An 8702-nucleotide genomic window follows, 5' to 3' on the forward strand; every position below is an offset into this window, starting at 1 on the left:
AATCCTGTTTATCTAGATTTGTAACAGTTTTAACAGTTTTAAAACTTTTCCACTGCCTGCCCTATGTTACTATGCCATGTGACTTCTCCCCCCGCCAATAGCTAATAGCCAAGTCTGCTTTTGGAAACTACTTGCTTGCTCAGCCTATATAAGACCTAGTTTGTAAGCGTTTGGGCGCGGCTCTCATCTGCGACTTTTTAAGAGTATAGTGTCCCTGAGACACCCGAGAGTCCGCCCCTGCGCAGGTTAAAAGCTTGGCCAATAAATTTTCCATCTAAATTCCTGAAAGTCTCCGACATCTGTTTTGTACCCCAGTGGATGCTACATTTTGGGGGCTCGTCCCGGGATCCCCTTCGGTGGGACCTTTGGTCGGAGGCCAGAAGGACAGCTCGAATTGGGTAAGTTTTGCTGGGGATCCCATGTAGTCTGTTTCTGGCTCCGGAGCATTTGCAGCCTGTGGCAGTAGACAGGACGCTGTCAGAGACCCGCCCAGGCACTCAGGGGAAAGAGCAGGACGCTGATCCCTGAGTTATCTGTATCAGTAAAAAGGTGACCGGTCACATTAGGAATTTCTGTGCTGCGCTGTGCTGCGCTGTGTCTGTGTGAGAATGCCTGAGTCGAATGTAAGACAGGTGAGAGGAAGAAATCCGAATGAAAAACTTGCTTGTGTGTGTTTAAGTCTGTTTATATACTTTTTTAGTATTGTTGTTCTTGTGTGGGTTTTCATTGAGGAAGCAGAAAAGAAGAGGATTCAAATTGAGAACCGAAAAATGGCACAACAAGAGTCTGTACCCGGTTCTCCACTAGAGTGCCTGCTAAACAATTTCTCTGATTTTCAGAAAAGAGCCCAAAGGTACGGGGGACCACCTCCGGACCGAGAGACCCGGCGGACCCTAAGTCAGTTAGAATGGTCCGCCTTCAACGTAGGATGGCCCACTGAGGGACCTTTTGATCTCCCTTTAGTGTTTGCTGTTCGAGCTATTATCTACCAGGTGCCCCACCCGGACCAATGTTTGTATATTGATGTGTGGGTTGATATTGCTACTGAGAAGCCCGGGTATATCAGAAAGTATCTAAAGAAGGGCAAGAGAGAGAGAAGGGAAATATTTGTTACCGCAAGTAACCAGAGGACAAGGAAAAGCAGCAAGGAAGTAAAAGAGAGCACCAACTCCCCAAAGCAGACTAATGTACAGTCATCTAGAATTTACCCTGTCTTGCCTGAACTGCTAGAGGATCCTTTAGACCCAGTAAACTTCCCTCCTCCCTATCGGAGACAGGACGAGCCTGATTCCACACAGCAGGAAGAAAATAGATTTTTGAGTCCATCACACACCTGAGGAGGGACAGGCTATTCGGCTCCTCCTCCTCAGGTTGGAGCAGCTACCATTTTGGCTCCTCCTCAGGTGGGAGCAGCTGCCATTTTGGCTCCTCCTCAGGCGGGAGCTGCTGCCATTTTGCCTCTTAGGGAAGCACCCTCATCACTAGAAGCTGGCCCAAGGTCCCCCTCTCGTATGATTTATGTGCCTTTCTCCACTAATGACCTCTATAATTGGAAGCACCAAAATCCCTCGTTCTCAGAAAAACCTCAAGGATTAATCTCCTTACTTGAGACTGTTTTTAGAACCCATCAACTGACATGGGATGATTGTCAACAGCTTTTGCAGACTTTGTTCACCACAGAGGAAAGAAACCGCATAAGCCAGGAAGCGGAAAAGGCTTTCCTAGAGGATGGGGGAACAGAAAGGGAAATAGGGGATGTCCTCCCTAGACAACCACCAAACTGGGACCCCAATGTTAGCAGGGGAAGGGAGGCACTCTCTCAGTATCGCCGGGCTCTACTGTGGGGACTGAAGGCAGCAGCCAGGAAGCCTACTAATTTTAGTAAGGTAAGTGAGGTTATCCAGGGATGGGAAGAGTCCCCCGCCGCATTTTTAGAGAGGCTAATGGAGGCCTACTGGGTTTATACCCCTATAGATCCAGAGGCTGAAGAAAATCGCAGGTTAGTGAATATAGCTTTTGTGACACAAGCAGCATCAGGCATTAGGAAGAAGCTTCAAAAGTTAGAGGGATTTGAAGGAGAAAATAGAAGTAAGCTGTTAGAAATAGCTCAGAAAGTATATGTAAAGAGGGATGACCCGGAATTAGGAAAAGCGGCTGTCAAAATCCTCCTTGCTGCTAACAGCTCTGAAAGAAAGGAAAAAGAAGGGCAGCATCGTCGAGGTAAGGGGAGAGGCCCACCGCAGAGGCAACTAGACAAGGACCAGTGTGCATACTGCAAAGAGAAGGGACACTGGAAGAAGGACTGCCCTAAACGGCGGGCTGAAAGGCCCAACCGGGAATCACAGGTACTGCTCCAATTGGACTGACGGGGCTAGGGCTCTATCCCTGTTGGCTCCCAGGAGCCCATGGTCACCTTAACAGTCGAAGGAAAGCCTAGTAGCTTCCTGGTCGACACAGGAGCCATGTATTCAGTCTTAAAGAGTCCAAAAGGAAAAATACAAAAAGAAACCACGAAGGTAGTCGGGGTAACAGGAAAAGCAGTATCCTACCCACGGGCCACTGCTAGGATCACTGATCTAGGCCGCAGCACCATCACCCACTCATTTCTAGTCATTCCAGATTGTCCTTACCCACTCCTGGGTCGAGACCTCTTACAGAAGCTTCATGCCACGATCACCTTCAAACAAGAAGACAGTGGCTGGGAAAAAGGAAGCTTAGAGGTAACGGTGCCCATATCAGAAGAATACCTGATAGCGGCCCTCCAGGGAGGTAAGGACAAATCTGTCGGGGTCCCAGAGGAACTAAGGCAAAAGGTACCCAGAGTGTGGGCTGAAGCCAACTCGCCAGGCCTAGCCGCCCATCAGCCACCTGTTATAGTGCAGCTGTTAAGCACCGCTAGCCCTGTGTGAGTGAAGCAATATCCCGTTCCAGCGCGGGCCAAGCAGGGTATAGCACAACATCTAAAGCGGCTCTTAGTAGCAGGCATCCTCCGGGAGTGTCAGTCTGCCTGGAACACGCCTTTGTTACCGGTTCAAAAACCTGGGACCCAGGACTATCGCCCGGTACAAGACCTTCGGGAAGTCAATGCCCGGGTAGAGACTATACACCCCACAGTGCCAAACCCCTATACCCTGTTGAGCTCATTGCCCCCTACGCATACATATTATTCAGTATTGGACTTGAAGGATGCTTTCTTCTGCATCCCACTAGCCCCCAGAAGCCAAGACATATTTGCTTTTGAATGGAATGATCCAGAAAATGGACTAGTGGGACAGTATACTTGGACCAGGCTTCCCCAAGGGTTCAAGAATTCTCCCACTATCTTTAATGAAGCTCTGAGCAAAGACTTGCAGGGGTTCCGAGCTGACCATCCATCAGTTGTACTGCTACAGTACGTGGATGACCTCCTCATCGCTGTAGCCGAAGAAGAGTAATGCAGGACGGCCACCTTGGACCTACTCCAGGATCTCCAGCAGATGGGATATCGAGTCTCTGCCAAGAAGGCCCAGATTGTCACCCAAACTGTAAGATACTTGGGGTATAACTTACAAGGGGGACAAAGGACATTATCCATCCAAAGGATTCAGACTGTGTTGCAGATCCCAGAACCCACTAACAAAAGGCAAGTGCAGGAATTTCTGGGAGCAGTAGGATATTGCAGACTCTGGATATTAGGATTTGCAGAGCTGGCCAGGCCCCTCCACGAATTGACACGGGGCAAAGAAGAACAGTTTATTTGGACAGACAAGGAAAGGAAGGCTTTCCAGGCACTGAAGGAGGCCCTAGTAGCTGCCCCAGCATTGGCCCTACCAGATATGGCCAAACTTTCCAGTTGTACATTGCTGAAAAGGGAGGGGTAGCCTTGGGAATCCTCAGCCAAGAGCTTGGGCCATGGAAGAGGCCTGTAGCATACCTATCCAGGAAGCTAGACCCCGTAGCATCTGGCTGGCCAACCTGTTTGAGGTCACTTGCTGCTACCTCAATCCTAGTTAAGGAGGCCAACAAGCTGACATTGGGTCAGGACATCCAGGTTATTGGAGAGCACTATCTAGAACAAGTGCTGCGTACCCCACCGGATAGGTGGCTCTCCAATGCACGACTGACGCAGTACCAAGCACAGTTATTGAATCCCCCGGCAGTGCATTTCTTGAAGACAGCAGCCTTAAATCCTGCCACCTTGCTACCGTTGCCAGACCCATCAGTGGTCCATGACTGCAGACAGATATTGGACACTGTCACAGGGGCCAGACCGGACCTTCGGGACCAGGCCTATGAGAAGGCAGACCTCATGCTGTTCACTGATGGAAGCAGTTATGTCCGAGATGGACAAAGATATGCAGGAGCAGCCGTAACTACCCAGGACAGTGTCTTATGGCAGAAGGCATTACCAAAAGGTACGTCTGCGCAGCGAGCAGAGTTAATTGGACTTACACACAGCTGAGGGCAAAGTGCCCAACATTTACACGGACAGCAGATACGCCTTTGCCACTGCTCACATTCACGGTGCCATTTACAAAGAAAGAGGCTTGCTAACGGCAGGGGGAAAGGAAATTAAGAATAAGACTGAGATCTTAGCCCTGCTTGATGCCATTTGGCTTCCCTCTAAAGTAGCCATAATTCATTGCAAAGGACATCAAAAAGGGGACTCTCCAATTGTTCAAGGAAACCGTTTTGCTGACATCGCTGCGAGAGAAGCTGCGGAAGAAGGGACTGCAGACATTCTTCCGCTCTTGCCTCAACCCTTGCTGCCTCCAGACCCTAAATATACTCCTGAAGAAGAACAGGAAGGAAAGCAATTAGGGGGTAAAAGAAATAAGCAGGGGTGGATAGAACTTCCTGACACCAGACTCTACCTACCCTAAGGAATAATAGGAGAAATTGCAAAGGAAATCCACGCAAGTTCCCACTTAGGGAAAAATAAGATGAAACAACTAATTAAGAAGTACTATAGGGGACCTCAGGTTTGGAATATAGTACAATGTATAGTTTCTAGATGTAAGGCTTGTGCTAAGGTCAATGCTATAAACAAGAAGCTTCCCCCTTTAGTTAGATATAGGGGAAAGTGCCCAGGAGAGTTACATTGCATTTACAGGCCTCAGAGTTCTGGGCAAGTAGAAAGAATGAATAGGACCCTAAAAGAAACCTTAATCAAGTTAAAGGAGGAGACCGACGAGAACTGGGTAGAGTTACTCCCCTTTGCCTTGTTCCGGGTCAGAAGTACCCCATATATCAACAAGTGGACTCCTTATGAACTCATGTTTGGACAACCTACTCCATTAGTTCCCCAGCTCACTAGAGAGGAAATAGAGGTATCTAATCATAATTTCCTCAAGTCCCTACAGGCATTACAGCAGATCTGAGAGGAAGTGCGAGAACTAAGGAGGGAAAGAGGAGTAGCCCAAGAAAGCAGCACCCGAGAACCTCCACCAGAGCCTGGACAATGGGTATGGATCCTTAATCATCGCAGGGGAAACCTTGAGCCAAGGTGGCAAGGGCCATTCCAGGTATTGCTCAGCACACCTTCTGCTGTTAGAATTGCTGAGAAGCCCTACTGGATCCACCTATCCCATGTGAAGCAGGCCCAGGAACCAGGAGAGAATAATAGGACATGGCGAGTGCGACGGGACCCCGATCAGCCTCTCAAGGTCACCTTCTCCAAGGAATAAGGACTCTAATATTTTATTGGACCAATAATCCTAAACAAGGTTTTAGGTTTCATCAAAGAAAGAATAGAAGTTGTTAAGCTCATGATTCTTTCTCAGCCTTACATGCTCCTAGCAGGGGAAGAAAACGAGTCAAAGGTTTAACTCATGTCTAAGAAAAAAGGGGGAATGTAGGGACCCGCCTTACCTTGAAGGTTGCATGAGAGGTTGCATAAGGAACAAGGAACTTAGAGTTGACCCAGCCCCCAAATCCTGTTTATCTAGATTTGTAACAGTTTTAAAACTTTTCCACTGCCTGCCCTATGTTACTATGCCATGTGACTCCCCCCCCCCCCCGCCAATAGCTAATAGCCAAGTCTGCTTTTGGAAACTGCTTGCTTGCTCAGCCTATATAAGACCTAGTTTGTAAGCGTTTGGGCGCGGCTCTCATCTGCGACTTTTTAAGAGTATAGTGTCCCTGAGACACCCGAGAGTCCGCCCCTGCGCAGGTTAAAAGCTTGGCCAATAAATTTTCCATCTAAATTCCTGAAAGTCTCCGACATCTGTTTTGTACCCCGGTGGATGCTACAGGCCACAGATGGGGTTGCTTGGTGGATCCCAGTTGAGGTGCAGGCAGAAGTCTGTCTCACTATATTCCTTCTTCTCATATAAAAAAAAAACCCAACAACTTATTTGAGTATTGTGGAAGACACAAAAATATTTTTTCATCTAAATGCTTTCTTTCAGAGTATATTTGTGTCACTAAGCATCTGACTTTAAAATGTTTATTTAAATAAGGCTATGATTATTTCATTAATATAAAACCTTGAGAGAAGAGAAAATGTCTAAATTTTGAGAAATAAATTAATACTGTGTCATTTATGACGAGAAAAAATAAATATCTTTACATATATTAGTTGCAGAGACATATTTCAATTGACATTTAGTATTAGATGGGAAACATATTTATGATATATCCCCAATAGTTTTGTATAATGGAATTTCAATTGATTATTTCATTATCCATCACTTGACTTTACTATAATTCAATTCAGAGAAAGTCAGGAGCAAAATAAATACAATTAAAAAAAGACTCTGTGCCAGACCCAAAGTTGCATTTCTTTACTATTACTAAACTCTATTTAGTCTATGTTCACATTTCAGATCCTATGTGTATGTGAGTATGTGTGTGTGTGAGTGTGTGTATGTGCATGTCTACATATAGTGAAAGTTAGAATTGAATGAGAAGGAAAATTGGTAAATCCTGAAGCTGAAGTCAAAGTAGGCATGATGCAGATCAGACAGAAAATTTTAGAAAGAAAATTTATTATGGGTTTTTAGAGTTTTTTTTTCCACTGGTTTTCTTTCTATTCTTGCCTTTTTTTAACTTCTGGTGTCTCCCTTTTTATTTTTTTTATCTGCATTTGAATGTTCTATCTTACAGGTTGTGTAGAAAATTTAGCTTTCAAAAAGAGTATATTCATTATTTTAATGTACCCATAAGTGCTTTATTCTAATTTCTAGCTGGATTGACTTGCCTTCACTAAGTTCATTTTAGTTTGGGCTCCATGGTTGAATACTGACAGAACTCACACCACCAGTATCTTGATTTAGTCACTGTTAGCATTCTGCCTTAAAAGTTACACATTTAATACTTATTTTAGGTGATCATTTTACACATTTTGTATATTACTTACTATAAACATAATTTTGTTTATAATTGACCTAAGAAAAGAACAAAATAAAAATATGAGGGTGTCACTGTATGAAGAAAAATCTGTTTATGAATTAATATTAACAGAGGTTTGCTAGTTAGTCTTTTCAAAGCTGTGAAAGAGATTTAAAAATCACTGTTTTACATTGTCAAATATCAGTCACTGGATTGAATGTTTCCATTCCTCAAAGAGATATCTCTTTAACATTTCTATTCGCTTAATTAAGGAAACTCTAAACTCTCTGATTTTTATAATGTTAAGCCTAATCCGGGGGGACTCAAACATTGAAGACACAAACAAAATCCGTGAATTACACACCAAAACTTTATTGTCTAGCTTGGCCAAGCGGCGGCAACTCCGACAGAAATCTGAGGGAAAGCGGGCTGGCCCTTTGTTCTACTTAGTTTTTATAGTTTTGCAAGCGGGAAGTATAGAAGCAAAAATTGCAATCAGGTGCCCGTTACCACTATTGGTTATAGTCATATGCCCTTTAACATGATAGGAACATGTTCAATTTGCAAGCCATACATAATTTTGGAGAAAACAAAATTTACAAGTCAACACAATGATATAAAGATGTCTCTTTACATATTAAGAGGCATTCCTATATTTTCTAATGTTTATCTGCCATTTCTTTGTCCAGAGTCACACACATTAACTGTATGCACTCATATGGGAGAGGTAGTTTCTGTGGGGACAAATGCCCACAAATGGCTCATTACTATAAGAAAAGGTTTATTTTGGCTTTTCTCTTCCTGCACCTGGCTAGCCATTCCCCCCTTTCCCCACAGGTGTGGTGGAATGTCTGGGAATCTATGTTTTCCTTCCCTTTGCATTTACAATACAATGCCAAGGGCCATCCTGGTTTTATGCCAATGATACAGTGCAGAGATTATTCTCAAAATTTCTCTGCACACCTTAACCCAAATTAATAAAATGTTCTTTAAGCCTCTTAAAATATTAATATCGTTCTGTAGCTTTTGGTACTTGACAACACCTGAGGGTTAGGTAGCGCAGTGGCTCCTCAGGGCTCCTCAATAACATGAAAAAACACTATTTAGAAACATTAGTTTTTATCAATTTGTATTATATGTACTATTTTTATTTTGTTTTAGATTTTAGAAAAAAACAAAATTAGTGAACAATTTCCATGAGATAATTATTTTTTAAAAAACCAAACAACTTTAGGGCTAATGTCTAGTTACTTTGGTATTGAGTTTGGAAAATGAGGCCCTCTATAGATACTCTAACTTTACTATGAAAATGTCTTGTATTCTGAAAGCCTCAGGCACATGGTTTCTTATCTCTGTTCCTGTATTAGAGTAAACAAGACAAAGACTGCCCA

General features: G+C 44.1%; 1 long non-coding RNA gene across 1 annotated transcript; it reads left to right on the top strand.

The window, feature by feature from the left end:
* The first annotated feature begins 201 nt into the window (after positions 1-201).
* On the top strand, positions 202-5762 carry LOC136317220 (uncharacterized). Its single transcript, XR_010727849.1, has 3 exons — positions 202-398; positions 5334-5444; positions 5534-5762. It is a non-coding gene; the product is annotated as an uncharacterized lncRNA (long non-coding RNA).
* Positions 5763-8702: the final 2940 nt, after the last annotated feature.

This window comes from Saccopteryx bilineata, chromosome X (genome assembly GCF_036850765.1).
Source record: "Saccopteryx bilineata isolate mSacBil1 chromosome X, mSacBil1_pri_phased_curated, whole genome shotgun sequence".
NCBI classification, from domain to species: domain Eukaryota; kingdom Metazoa; phylum Chordata; class Mammalia; order Chiroptera; family Emballonuridae; genus Saccopteryx; species Saccopteryx bilineata.